Below are 20340 nucleotides of genomic sequence, written 5' to 3'. Positions count from 1 at the left end.
CGAATCACGAGGTCAGGAGATCGAGACCACGGTGAAACCCCGTCTCTACTAAAAATACAAAAAAAATTAGCCGGGCGTGGTGGCGGGCGCCTGTAGTCCCAGCTACTCGGAGAGGCTGAGGCAGGAGAATGGCGTGAACCTGGGAGGCAGAGCTTGCAGTGAGCCGAGATTGCGCCAGTGCACTCCAGCCTGGGTGATAGAGCGAGACTCCGTCTCAAAAAAAAAAAAAAAAAAAGTAGTAGAAAAAAATTGTTTCTGGTAAACTTCCAGGGATGGGATTATAAAATCTTTGTATCTATAGTAAAATAAATTGCTTAATCTTAAACTAAAGTACAGAAAAAAAAAAAAAACTTAAAAGATGCCTTGAGGAAGATGTTTGGAAAAAAGTAACAAGGTTAAATGTGTTGGACTATATGTTCATTTTGGATTTAAATAGTATATGTAAAAATTTATTGCATAATACATAGCAATAAAAGTCCATTTGGTACTAGGCTAGAGTACTTTTGGGGAGTGATCCATTAGCTATTTAAGTAAAAAAGGAAAGGGAAAAACTGCAATAGAAGGTTTAAAGGTTTTTTTCTTCCTTTATATTAATCTTATTTTACATGCTTAAGTCAAAAATTAAATAAGTGAATCCAACATTTGATTAATTCACCCATTCAACAACTATTTGTTGAGTGTCTGGGACTAATCTCTTCCTACATTTTTGACTGGCTCATAATTTCTCAAATACATTTGGTTGAATCTCCACTAACGCTGACTCGTCTTTCCCAGGTGACATGGTTAGAAGGAAACTGACAAAGTAGTCTGTACTAAAAAGGGAACAGTGCAGTTCAGAATCTAACTTTTAGCTCTGAATCTCCACTTAACAATTATGAGGTGTTCAATTTCTATGGGAAATCTGAATGGAGACAGGAACAAGTTTCCAGAAGATCATTTATGGAATCTCAGATATATAACTGCAAATTCTCCAGGTTACCTGAACAGCTGCTAAATGTACTTCCAGATTATTTCCTTGGAAATGCATTATTTTGTTTCATAGAGACAGCCTTTCCAAAAATAAATTCTACTATTTGCTCTAATAGCCCATTTCAGAGGAGGATTTTCCCTGCCCTTCTTCTCTTATAATAAACTCTCTCAAATCTGACCCTTCATTCCACCCTAGCTCATTATCTCTTGCTGAAAGCATTGCATTAGTGTCTTAATTGGGTCTCCCTGCCATCAAACAATATATACTTTGGTGATCATCAAGTACCTACCTGACCATGTCCCTACTGTGTTCTTGGCTGTCTGCTGCCCTTACTGCAAAGGTGATAAGGGCAAATACCTACAGGAGCCAAGCCACAGATAATAATGCTGAACTCAGCCTTCTCTCTAGTTCTATTTTCCTGTTTTCTTTTCTCCACCCCCACCATTCCTCAAACATATTGAGCTCTCCTAGTTACCTAGGTCTCTGCACATGCCATTTACTCTGCTAGGAATGCCCTTCCACCTGGCAGACTCTTATTCATCCAAATTTAATATGATGATAAAAGGTCAAATTCAAATATTGTCTCCTCTATTAAATGTTTTCTGCCTCCCTCAAGTAGAGTGAGTCTCTCCACAGTTCCTGGTCATCTGAATTTGTTTGAAGTTATTCTGGTTAACATTGCCAGGGAAAGTGACTTTGCCTGCATCCAAGGATGTTTATGAAGACAATCATTTAGCAAATAATTGGAATATTGTCTTCAATTGAATAAAACAAAAGGTAATTTTGTAAGTGTTGGAGATAAATACCTGTACCTAATAAATATCACAGATTAAGAATAATTAGCCTTAAGATCCCAAATTGATTTTGAATTAGAAAGTGGGATATTCAAGGATCAATACTGTGTAGTAGATAATTTCACAGACTCTGAAGATGGCTTGGAAGCAAACCGTAGCTGTACCATTTAATTGTATGATGTTTGTCAGTCACTTGATTTCTCTGATCCTCAATTTCCTCATTTTAAAAATGTGCCTTAAAATAGTAACTTCTAGGTCTGTTATGAGGATTAAATAAGATAAGAACAGTTTGCCATGTTTAGTATGTTTCCAAAAGTTAGCTATCATTGTTATGCTGTTGCTGGCATTTGATGTTTCTCATCTTATTTGACCACAGATCTTCTGGGGAAAATCTCCTAAGATAAGCAGTTCGTGAACATTCTTTACACAGAATTGATCAAGGTCTGTAGTTCTCAACTGGGGACAATGTCGCCCTTCAGGAGACATTTGGCAATGTCTGGAGGCATTTTTGGTTGTCATAAATGGGATGCTACTGCATCTAGCATGTGGTGGCCAGGGATGCTGCTAAATTCCTACAATGCACAGTGAAGCCTCACAGAACAAAGAATTATCTGCCAAAATATCAATAGGGCTGAGATTGAGAAATCCTGATCTAAGGAATTAAGCTATACCTTTTCTTCTTATATGCAATGATTGGTAAGCTGTAAAAACAGACTTGGATAGCACCGAGTAAAGTCTCTTGTAAAACATTCAATAAATGTTTGTTGGAGTAAGTTACCATAATTCTGGTATATATTTAATGAGAAATCACCATGGGCCAAATGTAATGCTAAGCATTTTATATCTATGAGCTCAATTAATTCTCCTAACTTCTTATCTGGGCACTCTACACACAAAGACACTGATTCACAGAGGTAGGAACATACCGATGACCACACAGCTAATTTGTTGCAGATTTGGTACGGCAATTCATCTCTATCTCCCTTCAAAATCTTTCCTCTTTCAACCATATCAGACTTTCTTATATTAAAACAGCATCAGATCATTACTATTTTGGCAGCATCAGTGTGAACAAAAACTTGCAGGTGTTATGAGAATTTCTTTATATTTTGAATAAAGGAATCTAGGTTTTATATAGTGGCTACCATTAAACAAGTGAGGGCTGCAAATATACAATGCAACAATTCTGAAACCAATAAATTGATTAGTCCAGAGTGAAATATCATTTTAATCTTCCTTATGATTATAATATATGAAGATTTAGTGGAATGAATCCAATATAATTGCTAGTCTTTTTTTTTTTTTTTTTGTCTGCAAAACACAATAGATTCTGATTAGCTGGTTTTCAAAAGTGAACTGAAGAGGACATGATCTGGTTGTAGAGTCAGGTCAAATCCTGGAGATATTAATTCTATTTCCATTAGCTGTGTCACCTTATGAACTTCCATAGCCTTTCATTTCCTAAGGCGCAAAATATATCCATGCCTATCTTACTTTTCAAGGACAATTTTTAAAGTATTTGTAAAAATTTGAAGCAAGTTTTCATGGAAAGCCAAAGTATTTTACCAGATACCCTGAGAGAGTTCTTAAAGGGAAAACAGAAAATAGTTGTATGTGCTTTAATGAGGGGCTTATACGTGGGGCTTATAGACTCCTGAATCCTTTGGGTCCCAAGATGTATGATAAACTTCAGCTACAGCATTTGTAAGCACATTTCATTGGTAAAATGAGTTTAGTTCCTAGTGTAAGCCAAATAATTAATAGAAACTCATAGGGGTTTTACCTTTTATCTCAGCATTATTAATTTCCTAACCTTGAATAAATCACACAGATTCAATAGCATTTTGCATGTTTAGAACTTATTCCAAGCTACTGAAAATTGAAAAAGATTAACTTAAAAAAAGCAATAAAATTATAGTGAGTTGGTTCAGAAAGTTCATTTATTCATTTGTTCAGCTAACATTCATTTAGGAGCAGTTCTAGTCAATGTGTTAGGCACCTGGGCTAAATTATGAAAGTAAAAAATAATGGTAGTTTTTAATTAATGTTTGAAACAATATTAATTTTCACTATAGAAGGGCTGTTTTCAGTTAAGTGAAAAATTTCCATTTTAGTTTTCTTTATATTTAAATGAAAATAGAATACTTTTTCTGGATGGAAATTTTATCCCTGAGAGAATAACAAGTATAAATGAAATACAAGCTTCACTTTAATTTATTTACCAAGTTTACATACACAGGTCATGCAAACATTATCACAATATAAACTTTACATTGTATAGTTCGTCTTGATCTTGAAAATCCTAATTGGTATAGAAAGGTAGGTAAGGGATGACAAGACTTTATTGTGAGTTTCTCATTCTGGATCTCTTTTCTACATGACTTTAAGTAACCTACTATCTGTTTACCTTAGTGTCTATTATGTAAAAGCCTATATTCAAAGAGGCAATCAAAGAAGATAAAGTATGTGACTTCATAAACCGTAACCCATTATTCTTATTATGCTTTTATTCTAATAGCTGCTATTGTTTCTATTATTACTATTATATATATATATACACAAGATGCAATTGGAAAAGTGCCTTTAGAATTTAGTTGCTTAGACAGCAGCAAGTTTTAGAAAACTTTGAATTTAAAGCTAGATTTTGATTTTTTTCTCTTCTACTTTTATAGTAGAGGTTTATTGCCTTTTGTATTTGGATGTTATTTAAAACTTTCTGCTGAGGCAGACACTAGACAGACTCATCTCACACAATCCCCAGTTTCAATCACCTTCTCCTAGTATTGTCTGACCATATGACCCAGTTCCGTCCAATGACAATTCAATCGGAAGCAGGTGAGAAGCTGCTGGGAAAGTGTTGCTCTCATGGTGCAAGTGCTGTCTTTTCCCTGTCTTCTACTTCTTGTCTTGTGTGTGGATATTATCAGCTGTAGTGGCAACCTTCAACTTCAGAGACAAGGACCAAGGAAATGTACAGATGTCAGTTCTGATTACATGGAACTTCTAAATGCATGCAAACACCTGCCTATCTCTGAATTTATAACGAAGAAAAGCATTCTTGTTTAAGCCACTACAGTTGGACTTTCTGCTGCTTTCAGCCAAAAAAGTTCCTGATTGCTATATTCCTCAAGTAAATGTTATACAGAACTATGCTATCTTTAGGGTCTCTTTTCTTCTGTTCCTTCCAATTCTGAAACTTATAATTTTTTCCATCAGAAATTAGTGCAAATTTGTTAATATGAGGGCCTACAAACCAAAAAGATAGCCTAAAATCACCGTTAAAAAAAACAAAAAAGAAACTCTTTGAAAAACACTGTTAAAAAAATGAAAAGACAAGCCAACTAGCAGAAAATGTTTGCAAAACATATATCTGATAAAGGCTTCATATCCAGAATCTATAAAGAACTGTCAAAAGCTGAAAAGTAAACAATACAATTAAAAATGGGTCAAGTATTTGAACAGGTACATTATCATGGAAGATATATGGGTAGCAAATATGAAAAGATACTCAACATCATTAGTCACTTGGGAAATTTCAAATTGAAACCATACTTAGATACACCTACACACTTATTAGAATGTGTAGGTTAAAAAAAACATACTGACAATATCTAGCGTAGGTGAGAATGTTGGAGAACTAGAATTTTTTTTTCTTTTTTTGAGACAGAGTCTCACTCTGTCACCCAGGCTGGAGTGCAGTGGCACTATCTCGTCTCACTGTAATCTCTGCCTCCCAGATTCAAGCGATTCCGCTGCCTCAGCCTCCTGAGTAGCTTACAGCTGTCCACCACCACACCCAGCTAATTTTTTTGTATTTTTAATAGAGACGGGGTTTCACTATATTGTTCAGGCTGGTCTCGAACTCCTGACCTCAAGTGATCCCATGGCCTCGGCTTCCCAAAGTTCTGAGATTACAGGCAAGAGCCCCTGTGCCCTGCTGAAGAACTAGAACTCTTGAACATTTCTAGTGGAAATACAAAATGGTACAGCCATTTGAGAAAACAGAGTAACAGTTTCCTGCAAGATTTAACCCACATTTACTGTAAGATCCACTCATCTGCTTCTAGCTATTTATCCAAGATAAAGAAAAAGTTATATTCATACAAAAACAATATGGAAATACTTATAGCAACTTTATTCATAATTGGCACAAACTGGAAACAACCCAAATAGCCTTCAGGTGTGAATGAATAATTAACTGGTGGTATAGCCATACAGTGGGCTACTGGGCATTAAAAAGGAACAACTGGCTGGGCACAGTGGCTCACATCTGTAATCTCAGCACCTTGGGAGCCTGAGGCAGGAGGATCACTTGAGCCCAGGTATTCTAGACAAGACTTGGCAGCATAGTGAGACCCCATCTCTACAAAATTTATTTAAAAAGCTACAACTACTTATATATACAGCAGTGTAGATGAATCTCAAATGCATGTTGCTAAGCAAAAAAAAAAAAAAAAAAAAAAAAAAAAAAGCCAGACATTATAATGATTTTATGTGACACTTTGAAAAAGACAAAACAATACGGATAGAAAGCAGATCAAAGGCTGCCAGAGGCTAAGGGTGGGGACCAACAGATTACCAAGTATGATGAAATTTTTGGGAATGTTGGAACTGTTCTATATATCCATAATCATGTAATGATTACATGATTGTATGTGATTATTACAGCTCTTAGAACAATACACTAAAAAGTAGAACTATTACTGTCTGTAAATTATACTTTGAAAGACTGACTTTTTAAAAATCAAAAAATATTTTTTAAGACATAGGAAAGTAGAAAATATTTTAAAGAGATGAAAATATTCAGAAAATCATGATTTCAGAAGCTAAAAGTAAGGGTTTGAAACATAAAGACATATATATCTAAGAATGTATTTCATGTAATAATAACATGACATTCGTCCTCATTCCACAAAGTTTATAAGCATGGAAAACAGTAGATCTATTTAATGCATAAGAACATCTCTTTAAAACATAGGATGCTCCAGAGACTTTGTAGTGCCTCGTTATAGATGGGTTGGCTACTAAAATGTCAATAGAATTACAATTAGCATCATATAAACCCCTCTCTATCAATGACTGGAAAAAAAAAAAGTAAATGCTTCAACAGCAAAATGACATTAGACCAAGTTATCTCAAGAGGGAAAAAAGTGAAAAGACATATAATAGGCATTATCAGAGCAAATGAAAGGACACATGGGAAAATGATGAGGTCTAAATCTTAGCACATTATAGTGTGCATTAAGCCTTGTTAAGTGTATGGCTTTTCTTAAAAGGCAAGTAAGAATGGTTTTTTAATACGAAAAAATGTAAAAATTAAGATTAATATCTATACCTATCTATACTTTTTTAATGGATTTCTTTATTTTTCTGACTGGGAAACTCAGATAAGAGTTGAATAAAGAAAAATTATTTGATGTGCTATCTGACTTTAAAATATTTTAAAATCTTCATTACATTAAAAATGAAAATTTAGCTCCCCACACTCTTTTACAATTATAGGCCACCTGGGTAGTTGGACAACATTCATAATATTAAGCCATGATGTATTTATCACAATATAATAATACTGCAGGCTTCTTGAAAGCAGATTTTAGGCCAAGGGAGGTATCTAAAATGAATTTGGGGATCATTTGAGGCTCTAAGTTTAATTGCATTCAGTGGAATGGAGTCCATGCCTGCAAAATTAAGTGCCCTGATGTAAATGTACATACTGTACTTGATGTGACTAGAATAAAATAGAAATAGAGCTTAAGTCACCAACAATTTGGTCTGCTTATTTTAGGAAGTTTTGTGAAAATAACTGATTCATCTACTAAGGAAGAGATGTTTTAAAAATATCTATTTATTGTCTTTTCTCCTTTCATTTTGAAAACCTGGCAGCCACATATAAATTTTATATATTTAAAGCTATAGCTATCCATATAGCTTTCATATATCTTTTCTATATGCTTTTGTAACTGTGGAAAATATTGTTTAAAACTGTAGAGTTAGAATTCCTATAAACTAAAAAATTTAGGGTATGGAATTCACTGCCTGCGGCCAGCCATTTTTTGCAAAAAAAGAAAAAAGAAAAATTAAATGGCAATGGTACAGACTGTTCACAAGTCATGTCTACTACAGTAAGGTCGTCAAGGCTCAAATCGATCAAGTGAGAATCCAAGAAGGATAGAATTTCCAGAGTACTATCTTTCTACATTTCTCTGCAGCCATCAACTTTGATGAAAACATGTCACCTGTCGGACAAGAAAAAATACTGACAGGTATAAAGAAGCAAAGGACAACATCTTTATTAGGTCGAAATCAGTTATAAAAGAGGGCTCCACCATTAAAGCAGATATTTGATAGTATTACTGGTAAAATATATGTGGCAAATTGGTTTTACCAGTTGACAAACTCTAGGAATAGGTCAAGGTCTTGGAGAGGAAGCATTCCTCCTAGGTTCAGTGGTAACTGTGCCATGTGAAATACTCTTCATGTCCTCAAACAAGGACGAAAAACAAATGAACTCTCCAGTTTTTAGTCACAAAGGACATACAAGACTTTCGTGTAGGCTGTTAGCTCCATTACTTTCATTGTTATTTTAAACCATGCTGATGCAGTGTAAAGTGCCTTTGGCTACAAAGTGCTTCCTTTCAGCACTGAAGAAGAAACTTCAGTTAACACTCATTAATATATCACTATTGTCTTCAAGAAACAAAATCAGCCTACGTCTAGACCCTACTACTTCAGTCGTATCCTGACAAGATGTATCTGACAGCCAAGTTATTAATAGGATGGCAATATTTATAACTAAAAACAAAACAAAACAAAAATTCCACTGAATTTGACGATTGAAAACAAATGTGATGCAAACATGATACTTTGGGATTAAAAACTTCCTGCCCACTGGCACACATTTTAGCCTCTGCACACCTGTTTATTAGTTGCCCCAATATCCTTATGGAAGGAAGATCTGCCCACGTGATTGATCAGCATGCAGGAACTGTACAAGGTCATGGCTTTACTAGTGGTATTGATAGTGTCTCTCAAAGGTTGGCTCTGTGAGATACACCTTCTTCTCTTTCTGCATCCATGTCACAGGAACTTAGGTGGGGGTCCCTGCTTGGAGCCGATATAGCTAGTCTTCTCATTTTATATTCCACCTTCTAGGCCAAGCCAGATATCTTAGATTCAGAGTGGAGTAAAAGAGACGGTTTACTTAGGCATCTGGGCCCAGTCTTCATTTTCCAATCTATATTTTGTCAGAAAAAGCTTCACTAGAGAAGATCTGGGTGCTTTCCATGCTGATAACAAAGTGGTACTTTGTTTCCCATTTGGTTATGGCCCTTGTACCTGGCTTCCTTTGGTAGTAATCCCTGAGAAGGAAGGACAGAATGCGGAAGAGGATTTGAGCACTACTGGGCACCTGGATAGAATACCATCTTAATAGCACTGAACCTCATGTCTACTTCTTACAGCCCACAAGCGTATTTCTGAGCTCAACTACATGACTCAGACATTTTGCTTCAATGTGATACATGCCATTTATGATTTGCTTTAAAGGACATTAACTAGACTGCAGATATAGAAAAGTCAAATTGAAATTATTCATAATTTATGACCAATCTCATGTCTTAAAGCCAATTTCTGTGAAAATGGTATTACCAGATTGAAGAAAAATGTAGTCTCCAGTTGCAAGTCATCTCCAATGCTTAGATTAGATGAAGATGAGAAGGATTTTGGACACAGCGATGGCCTTAAATATCTAACCATCTGCCTAGCCAAGTTACAAAGAAACTGGGCCTTTTTCTGAAATGATGTTTATAGATTAAGTTTAATGAGAAGGACACATGAGAAACGTCTCCAACACTCTGCCTCTTAAATGATGAGTAAAGGATGGGGAGACCCTCTAGGATGGTATTCTAGAAATACTTAACAGGATTAAATGTCTCCTTGTGCTTGACAGTAAATGGCACATCCTTTTATTTGATTCTGGCTTTGTGGGAGCTCAGTAGGGAGGCATCAGGACTGTAGGTACAGAATATAGCACAGTCCTCAAAAGTCTCTACCAATTTTCAAATGTCCAGAAGCTATTTATATCACTTGTTTTAGGTAAATTAAAATGACCATGCGACACACTTAATTCTCCAAAGTAAATAGAATATACTTTGCTCAAATTTATAGTTTCAGAACTAATTATTCTATTATATAAAAGCAGAATAGTTAGTTGTGAAACTATAAAACTGAAGAATGACTATAATTTTAAAGCTATGCTATTAACCTTAATTTCCCTACTTATTTTTATAATTGGTTTATATTTCCTAGTGGCTCTTAACATATATAACTTTAATAAAGTAGTTCACATTAAATAACTTGTACAAATCATTTAATAACTTCAAGGAAAAAATGAAATCACAAATAACAGGGTGTTTCTACTCTACATGGCAGGTGGCCAAGCCACCAAGAAGAAATTTCTTTTTTTTTTTTTTTTAAGTTGTTCAAAAAAAGAATTCCCTTAAGGCAGCTGTTGCCTGTCTTGTCCTTGTTACACAGTCAGAATCCTCTGTGACAGGAAATGCCTGAGCAAAACTTTGGGAAGATGTCATTTTCAAGTAGCATAGCACCATTCAAAGTGACTGAATTATCTTTATTTGCTTAGTTTGGGTAAAATTCAAACAAGGTTTGGGGCTTCAAATATGCCTTAATTTTTACTGTTTGGATTATGTTGATGCGAAATTTTATGAAGGATTGCAAAGTGCTTAGATACTGGCTCAGCAGACTTGAAATTTACTAGTGTACTTAAAAGTTTGCAAGGGTTGTAAAATAAGGTTTACTTTTTAAAATAGGTCTTTATCAGGTGAATATATTATCTAGGAACAATTAGGGATACATTGTCATTGTCATAGGAGTCATATCAGCTAATCAAATGAACACTGAGGAAAAAATTTAACTCAGTGAATGAGAGCCAACCTGATTATTCAGTTGATTGAATTAAAATTATTATAGCTAATAATAAGGTTGCCAGATGAGGCAATAAAAATATTGGATGCCCAATTAAATTAGAATTTCAGATAAACAATGAATAAATTTCTAGCTTAAGTGTGTTCCATATAATATTTGACACACAGTTAATACTGCATCATAAATGAATTAAGGTTAAAAACAAGACATAGTTTGGGAGGTGAGAGATGTTAACAACAGTGAGTATAATTAGGGAGCAAACAATGTAACTTGATGACAGTAGGCTCAGGTTACAAAAGACAGGAAGAGGTCCAGTTTGACGGCATGGTAAAAGATGTGGGTTAATAAGTTTGATTCCAGACAATGTTGTTTGAGTCATTTTGTGATCTCTAGGAGGAGATGTTCAGTAGACAGCTGAATATGGAGGTCTAAAGCTCAGAGAGAAAATGTAGGCTATAAAATATAATTTGTGAGTTATTTCTTTGTCAGAAGAAGCCTTTGTGTATACTTTACCCTCTAGGAGAAATTGAGAATGAGAAAATGAGAGAATTTTGAGGGGCTCCAACATCTATTTATGTCATTTATAAGCCCAGCCTTAATCATATTGAACCTATTGAGCCAAGGCATCTTTTTAAAAAAATTAAATAACTCACATGTACTCCTTTTTAAGTGGATTATATGTAGGGGGAAACAAATAACAATAAAACCCCAAATTTTTAAGAAATGATTTTAAAGTAAAAGTAATTCCTATACACTATAGAAAATATGTACAATATAGATATATATAAGCAAGAAATTAAAATGATTTATAATTCCATGCCAAAGGACAACCACTATTAACAATCTATCATACTTACTTTTAATCTGTTTATTAGTTTTTTAAATCAAGCCAATCATTACATACTTTTTATAATCTAATATTTTGTTTTCTTTATTTTTTACACTATTTGGAAATTATGACATGTGAGTACATATTAATGCTTATTCTACTTAAAGCCTCATATTACTCCAATTTGGATGCATCATAATTCATTTAATCAATCCTCTAATGAGGTGCTTTTTATTTCTTACAATCTGTACAGCAAGAAATAACCTTGAATATCTGTGTTTTGTAAGTGTGAGAACATCTCTTTATGATAAATTCATTGAAGTAGATTACTGAGTCAAAAGTATATGCATTTCTAGTGTTGATAGATATTGGTATATTGCCCCTTTGGTAGAGTTTTGGCAGCCCAGTATGTGCCAATAATAAGGGCAAGAGATGAGCGAAGAAGCAATCCACATCCCCCATGGAGAGATAATATGTGGCCCAAACGCCCATCAGTGGGTGAATGAATAAGCAAATCGTGGTATATCTATATAATGGACTACTATTCAGCAATAAAGACAAATTATCTATTGACTCATGCAACAACATAGATAATCTCAAAATAATTCTTCTGAGTTAAAGAAACCAGACAAAAAAGAGCCTACACTATATAATTTTATATGTGTGTTTAAGTCATAGGAAGATTTTTAAAAATTTTAGTGCTAGGTTCACGGAGAGTTGTACAATATTCTACCTACTGTCCACAAATTACAGGTAGAAAATAAAGCAATGACAAGTTCATCTTTCATAATCTGTTACTGCACAGATTGCAAGAGGTTTAGAATCATGTTCAATACTGAAATAAAGCTTAGTGTTTCAGAAAAATTAACATCAATGAAAGAATGGATATGAGACAAGTCATTCAAATTGCAACACAAAATGTTGCCAAACTCATAGTCTGGATAGATGCCAACTACTCTGGCCTTTTCCTTTAGCAGAAGGATGACTAAAATAGTGCCTCAAGCAGCAGAGTTACCATCATTCTGTAGCTCCGTTGTCCAGCGTCTGTCTGTTCTGATAGAAATCACTTTCCTTTCCTGAAGAGGGAGTCTTTACAGCCCTCAACAGTTAATTCAGGGTAGTGAATGGACCACTTCAGCCTCTCAGTAATGCCGGCAGGAATCAAAGTCTTCAGAACCCAGAACAACTGGATAAACTACATCATTCTGGAACCCCGAGCAACTGGATAAACTGCACAGGAGTGAATAGAGAGCTGAAGTTTTCAGGCTTTCATGCCTGTTGCAGATACTCTTGATGCCCAGCAGCACTTTCATTTCTGACATCACACTCTTTTCTGCCACCTCCTTTAGTAGATCTTTGATTGTGGAAATGTCGTCTGAAAATGCTACGTTTGCATTAAGTTTCTTTTGAATGTTCTTCTCTTCATCAACTAACCTTGAGAGAACTGCCTCTTGCTCATGATCCACAAATAGGTTCAGGTGCTCACATTTAGAGGAGGATGTCTGTATCTGGTTTTTCACCCTATTTCTCAGTTGTAAAGGTTTTCTCTCTTGAGTGGCTCCTAATTTTGGAATGTCTACAACTTTCCTTTCCAGAGACTTAATGTAACTGCTGAGCCTCTTCTGGTGATAAGAGGCAGCTTTCTCTCTGGGCTTCAAGTGGTGACTGACCCTGGTGGTCAGGGGGCTGAGTACACAGGAGATGTCGCACCTCTAGGTCTTCCTCACAGAAAAGGGTCAGGATCCGATAGTGCTCCTTGCACAACACGTTGGTGACTGACTCTTCATTTTGTTCCCGGTGAGGTGGAGTATCTTGGGAGTTTCAGTCATCCTTCCCTGCAGGGTGTTGCTCCTGCAGTGCCCCTCTTGGCACTGGTGACACCGGACAGGCAAGGGAAGCTGTCCTACAAATCCACCCAGTGCTGCTGGATGGAGGAGTGACAGAAGTTGTGTCCACATTTGATGGTGACGGGGTCACTCATGTAATCCCGACAGATGGGGCAGTTGGCTTCTGCCTGGAGGCCAGGGCTGCTACAACTGCCACTGGGCCATGAATGAAGGTCTGGACTAAAGTGAGTTTTCTTCAGGAAGGTTTAGTTGTGCAGATACTCTGCAGTGAGAAGCAGATACACCCTGAGATGCCACTGCCTTTACTGTCCTGACTGTCTCCTTGTCTTAATTAGTCAACATTGATGTCCCAGGGAGCCACTGATCCTTGGTTGCAGAGCGAGGTGCCCAGAGGAGCTCTGCTCATAAACTGCAGACAATCTCACATTTGCTGGGCAACTAGCTGCCCTTGGCAGCCCAGAGGATATAAAACCAATCTCAGCAATTATCTTGGTCAGAAAACAGACATGACTTAAAGAGGGCTAGTTCCTGGAGCAGGCAGCTCTGTGAGGCAGGTCTCTGAGAGTTGTCTCTGAAGCCAGTCTTGCACCAGATTGTATGTAACCTGATTTTTCACTTAAAATATTGTGAACACTTTCCCCACTAATTAAATATTCTTTTACATTATTTTAAAGGAGCCATCATCAATGTGATGGTATTAGAATCATTTAAAGACTTTTAACATAATAGTTGTGTGTCCTTCAAAATAGATCTCAAAATAGAGAAATAGATGACTTGATTATTTTCCAAAGAACTTACCAGATAGTTGAGGTTATAACTGTCTCAACTATCACCAAGTCCTTCAGCTTATACTAACCCGATGGAGAGTGAGGCACAATTTGGTAATCTGTAAAGCCTGCAAGAAGAGTTTCATTGTATTTCACAATTTCCAGGAATCCTTTAAAATTATGGATCTTAACCTTTTATGTGATACAACTGTATACCTAGGTCTGACCTCTTTTCTTGAATTGATTATATTGAAAATAAGGACTACCACTGATTCTTTTTATTTGCAGTAATGTTGTATAAAGTCCCTGCAGAGACTAAATTAGCAAATTCTGAACCATTGTTTCTAGAGAAAATACATGGTTAGGTTTCTCTGAATCTCTGGTTACATTTTCACCAACAATCAATTCACAACTGTTTTATGAATGTTTTTTGTTTAAAGACATCTTATTTAATACATATTGTTGATTCGCTAACATTGAACTCAAGGCCAACAGCGCTATAATGCATGTCTGAACGAAGCTTATCTAACACATATTTTCTCTCTAAGGCACATCATCAACCTTGTGTACTGACAAACAGTAGATAGCACTTCAGCACTATGATGAGGGGCCATTTGAAACAGCAAAATCACCAAGAAAAGGCATAACAATGTGATGAATAAGGCACTAAATAGATGGCAAAAAGCCCACTTCATTACAAGTTGTTGTAACAGGAAGGCAGAGCATTGCCTTGTTCATCCTCAGCTGGGAACTTGAGTGCATACATTAGATGACTCAAATTTTTCTACAGAAAAAGAAGGTACAGAATTAAAGATTCCAGATTGGGCTTACCTTTACTTACACCATCCTGACTCACTGTTACCAAAATGCCAGACTATACTCTTCACAGAGAGTTTTCCATTACATCTTTTCTCATGTGTTCTGTTACATTCAAGTTATGGTAAATGCACCACTCTTGGCTCTGTATAATTAATTTCATAAGATGGATGTCAAGACTGTAAAACAATCACTAGGTTCTGATTTGTAGCCTAAGGTGGGCTCTAGCTCTCATGCATATGCAGCTTTGATAGAAAGAAAGAGGAAGGAAAGGAAGAAGATTTTAAGGATGCTGACTTAAGGCTGATTTCTATTAGAGTTCTATTTCAAGTTCATTATTTCAATGACTGAATAGACTCACAAATAATGATTTAGTTCTCTACTTTCTTGTAGATTAAACTAGGTAATTGATATAGAGGCAGTAAATATGCATAATTAAACATACTTTGTTTATAGAGGTAGAGTCTAAATCAAGTTCTAAGATTTGATCTACAAAAAGGCAGTCAATGTGTCGGCTTAAAGAAGGGAGAAAGAGAGCACATAATCACTTATCCAAAGGTGCATATAAACTTAGCCAAGCTGCAATTAACCATAGATTTTATTTGGCTTGAATTATCCAGATTTCCCAGGCCCTTTTACCTTCTATTCTGATGAGTGTTTAATTTTATGTCCTAATGACCATAATGGCACTGTCACCCAAGGAGGAGAGAAAGAAGACTCATAATGACCTCATTGGTAGCAACATGTGAAAAAATATCTTGATGTAGTCTATATGATGTGGCATTTTGACACAGTCCTCTTAACGTAGAAAAATAACTTTAAAGCATTTTTTTAATGACCAAGTTATAGATACAACAGACATCTCTGGCCCTCACCCTATCCTATACCCCATCTGGTGGTATGGGTTATGATGCTTAACAATAGGGTAAGGACATTTCTTTTGCATATAAGCTGGAAACTCTTTTCTAACAGCTAACTAATGAATGATGAAAGGCTTCTTCTTTTTTTTTTTTTTTTTTAACAACATTAAAATGTTCCTTTGAAGAAAAGGCAACACCAAATATTTACTCAACCCTCAAAATGTATCTGGTATTTTGTTTTTGCAGAAACCTCGCTGAATTGAGTGAAATTTCATGTAATTTTTAAAATAAAAAGATTTGTTAAAACATGATTTATACAGATATTTTTTCATTATTTATATCTATAGAAGTCTCAAAGACAAAGTTACACTCATAAGTTTAAAGGCATAATACTTGCAGCAACTGTGATTATTTCTGTGTTGAAATGAAATCAGCTGACCTAGACATAAGGCTTAAGATGACATGACAAATCAACTCCAAGACTCAATTCCCAAGGCTTGACCCCACTGCTCTAACCATCTCCACTTCACTTGGGATCTGCATAAGATTTTGTTAAAGTTGTTTCCATATCAAGATGAGAAAAAAAAAAATGAATCACTTTATTGCTGAAAAAAAAAACAGCAAAAATGATGTGGAGAAAATAATGGCTGTTTACATTTGCCATTTTAGGATGAAAGCATCTGAATTTTTTGTTTTGAAAAATGATTTTTTTTATTTGCCAGGAAGTAGACATGTGTTTTCATTAGGAACATTGTTGGAAAATCCCTGCAAAGAGAAACATCTGCATCATTATCACTACTGTCAGAAAAATTCCCTGGCATGCAAAGCACTGAATGCGGCTTGTCTCAAGTAGCAGAGATGCTAACTCATTAAAAAGCCCAGACCTGAAAATGAACTAAACTTCATTTAACTTTTGGAAGTGATATGCCAGGTTCAATTATAGTATGGAAAAAGAAAGGCATCAAAACGCAACATTTTTTAATGTGAATAATATTTCATAAGACATTTTCTCTCTAAAAGGGAAAGTAGGTCAGTTTTATCAAAGTGAAAGAAGATGTGAATTTGAATATATTATTAACCTGTCTTTGGGGATGGCAAAAATCTGCCTTTGTATTTCCATCACCTTCAAATTAAATCCTATAAAAATCTAAGTTAGTTTGTAAAGGGGGAAAGGAAAGCTCAGAAAGTTTTCATTAGATTGAAGTGCTTCATTAGTACTTACCCTCAATCTGGTAAATGCTATCAATTCATGTAAATGCAAAGAATCTCTCAGACATTGATTATTCCTCTCACATTGCTCATTCATTTTTATTGGAGATAATTGGCAGCATAGCTCAGCATTAAAGAAAAACAACCTTCTGATTCCATGCCTGTTTCAAAGTTTATGGTGTCTTCTTTACGTTCTTACTGCCTATCTAAATGCATATTTTAAAGAGTCTTTCACTTAAAGAATAAGATTGTGTAGTCATATTTCTCATCTGTTAAGCAAGTTATCTCTGTGTATTACAAAATTAAAAAAATTCTACACTGATATGACCTATGAAATGCAAAGCCCATTCATCTGTCATTTTAAAAAACAGGTTTGTTTTTTAAACTGAGTGGCCTATCCTGCTGTTGGATAAGAATAAGGATGCCTGCTTATATAATATCTACCCAGTTTTATAATCTTACTTAAAGATGAAGTAGGAAATCAAGGCCTACATCTAACAACTGAGCAATGGAGAAGAGGGATGAGATTTAACAATAGCTGTGAGAAATCAAGGAGGTCTTCCTTGAAACTGGTACTTTAGCAGCTGTCATATTAGATAACAATGTAGCATGATCACAAACATGGTCAGGAGTTACAGTGCCGAAATGTCCACTTTGGGGCTGAAAGGTGACACAGATTCTCTGCAAGATGGTGGATCCAGTGCATAGTGTTTTATGTGAGAAAGGACAGACAGCTTCCCTCTGTATCTCAGATAAGGGAAAGGATTTAAGACATCGCTATGTGATCTGGAGAGGTAGATGATGCTAAGTTCCCCTCCTCAAAATAAGTGGACATACAGCCTTTCAGAGGATAGAGAATGTTTCTTCTGTAAATTGGGTGAGTCAAAGAATTGTTACCAGGATTCACAATAAGCTGTCAGGTTTGTGGCCTATGTCTCCCATGTGGAGTATAAAACACCATGGGCCATTTCTTACATAGTTTCCTAAGTTATAATTCGTGGGTCAGATAAGAGGTGAGGTATTAAAGGGCCTTAATCAAGGATTCAGCAGTGGTGTTTTAAAAAGGGTGTGCATGTGTTGTGTGCGGGTGGGGGGATTTGTAACAAGTGACAAAGATAACTAATCTTCCTCTCTTGAAATTAGATATAATAGAATCTAATATCTGTTTCTGTTATGTAGACATATTCTTCAAGGACTAAATTTAATAAAGATGAAAGGAGTCTCTCACTTTTAATTATTTTACATAAATTATACTACAGGATATTTAATGGATACAAAGCTTTATCAAAGGAAATAAGCAGTGAGACTACTCTATCAAAAGTAGTAGGTACTTGATTACATTTGAATATGGTTCAAACTGATTGCTAAGTAATTGACTTGGAGTTCTTTTGAAAACTATGAAAGCATTTTGTTGACTCTATTATACTCTTCTTAATTTGTTTTTTCTGTCTTATTATCCAGTGTACCTACTGGCACAAATAATGTTTTCAGTCTGGATTTTCTTTTCTAGTTTAAGTTTTGTTGTTTCAGTTCTGAAAAACTCAGATAGAAATGAAAGATATAATTCAAAATTGCTCAAACCATATGGTTTCCAAATGTTGCTGCATAATGGAATCAACTGGGGATTCTTAAAACATAGTGATGTCTGGCTCCCACCCCAACATTCTGATCAAATTGCAGTGGGCTGAGAGCTGGGCATTGAGACTTTCAAAAGCACTCTATGTGATTCCCATGTGCAGCACAGTTTGGGAACCACTGGCTCAAACACTGAGAAAAACAAATAACATGAAAGTTCAAGGTAAAGAAAATCTAAGGAATTAGTTCAGAGACCATTTTTTTCATGAAGGACACCGGGTTTTTACACCTCTGTAATTCTTAGAATGCCAGCTGTGTCTTTGGAGGCTTGTTCCCCTCACCATCCTCCAAAGGCTGCCACAGTTCCAAAAATCACATGCAGACAAGACAACACACAGTGGAAAAGAGGGCATTACTGGTTCCCATGTCTTTTTTTTTTTTTTTTTTTATTTTAGAGACAGAGTCTCGTTTTGTCACCCAGCCTGGAGTGCAGTGATGCTGTCATAGCTCACTGCAGCTTCCAAATCCTGGCTCAAGGCATCCTCTTGCCTCAGCCCCCCAAGTAACTGGGCTTACAGGTATGTACCACTGTGCCCAGCTAAGTTTTACATTTTTTGTAGAGACAGGGTCTTGCCATGTTGACCAGTCTTGAACTCCTGGCCTCAAGCGATCCTACCACCTCAGCCTCCCAAATTGTTGGGATTATAGATAAGAGCCACTGTGCCTAGTCCCATGTCTCTTTTAATAGCCATCATATCTTTGTCAGAAAGTCACCCTTGGACTTCCACTCATGCCCCATTGGCTGGATCAGCTTCACATCCTCACTCCTGACAAGGGAAATTAGACCATGACCCCTGCCTTAGATTAAACCAGTCAGATTGACCCACCTAGCCGAGGATAGAGTCACCCCTTCCCTGAGTCAGACAGGGGCTAAGAGGTGGGGGTATAAACCTGAACAAAATCATTCTACCAGTTAGAGAAAGGTGAAAAAGACTGTTGGTAGCAGCTCTGGAGTATCTGCTGTATTCCTTTTTTTTCATGTTCTAACAGATAGCTTTCAATCTACTTGGATAAGTTTTCTCTTATGCAAGTCTTCTATGAGTTTTCTTTTGACATGCTTTCTGTATGAACATTATGCTCCATAATAATAAGACATCATGAAGATGACAGGGTTCAGAGAAATACCAACCGTAAATAACCCCATTCCTAGAGCAGGATGTAACGTCTTATAGTAAATTTCAATTGTTTACTTTAAAAAATGTTTTTCCCTCTTAAAAAAATTTATTGTGGTAAGAGCCCAATATCACTAAACATCAAGTATTTTCAATTTGTGCCTCGCTAGTAGTACTTCAACCCATTTCCTTAATACACAGAAACGTATAAAAAATCTGCTGCATTTATCATATTTTGTCAATTTAACACAGTAGTATTTCAATTTTCATTTAAGTATAGTTAAGGTTTAGAGTCCACATAAAAATACTTATCCCTGAAATGTTACTACACTGACAGCAAAGCAAAGTGAAAGCTGGAAGCAGCTATTTCAGCTTCCTATAGTGAAATAACGGATGATTAGCAACTTGACTGCACCTTGGTAGCACTTCTTTTCTCTGATAATGTTTAAGTTGCCTCCCACAAGAGTGTAATAATCATTATGAGAGGCCATCTGCCTAGTACCAAGGTAATTATTCAGAAAGTTCTTCCAGCATGTCACTGTTTGCATGCCCAAGGAT

The 20340-nt window shown here is 35.9% G+C and overlaps 1 protein-coding gene across 1 annotated transcript in view; it reads right to left on the bottom strand.

The window, feature by feature from the left end:
* Positions 1-20340, bottom strand: part of LIN7A (lin-7 homolog A, crumbs cell polarity complex component) — a 148632-nt gene that overhangs the window by 57049 nt on the left and 71243 nt on the right. The window lies entirely within an intron of this gene.

This window comes from Nomascus leucogenys, chromosome 10 (assembly GCF_006542625.1).
Source record: "Nomascus leucogenys isolate Asia chromosome 10, Asia_NLE_v1, whole genome shotgun sequence".
NCBI classification, from domain to species: Eukaryota; Metazoa; Chordata; class Mammalia; order Primates; family Hylobatidae; genus Nomascus; species Nomascus leucogenys.
Note: the sequence above shows the minus strand (reverse complement) of the source record. Positions and strands in the feature narration are given on the sequence as shown.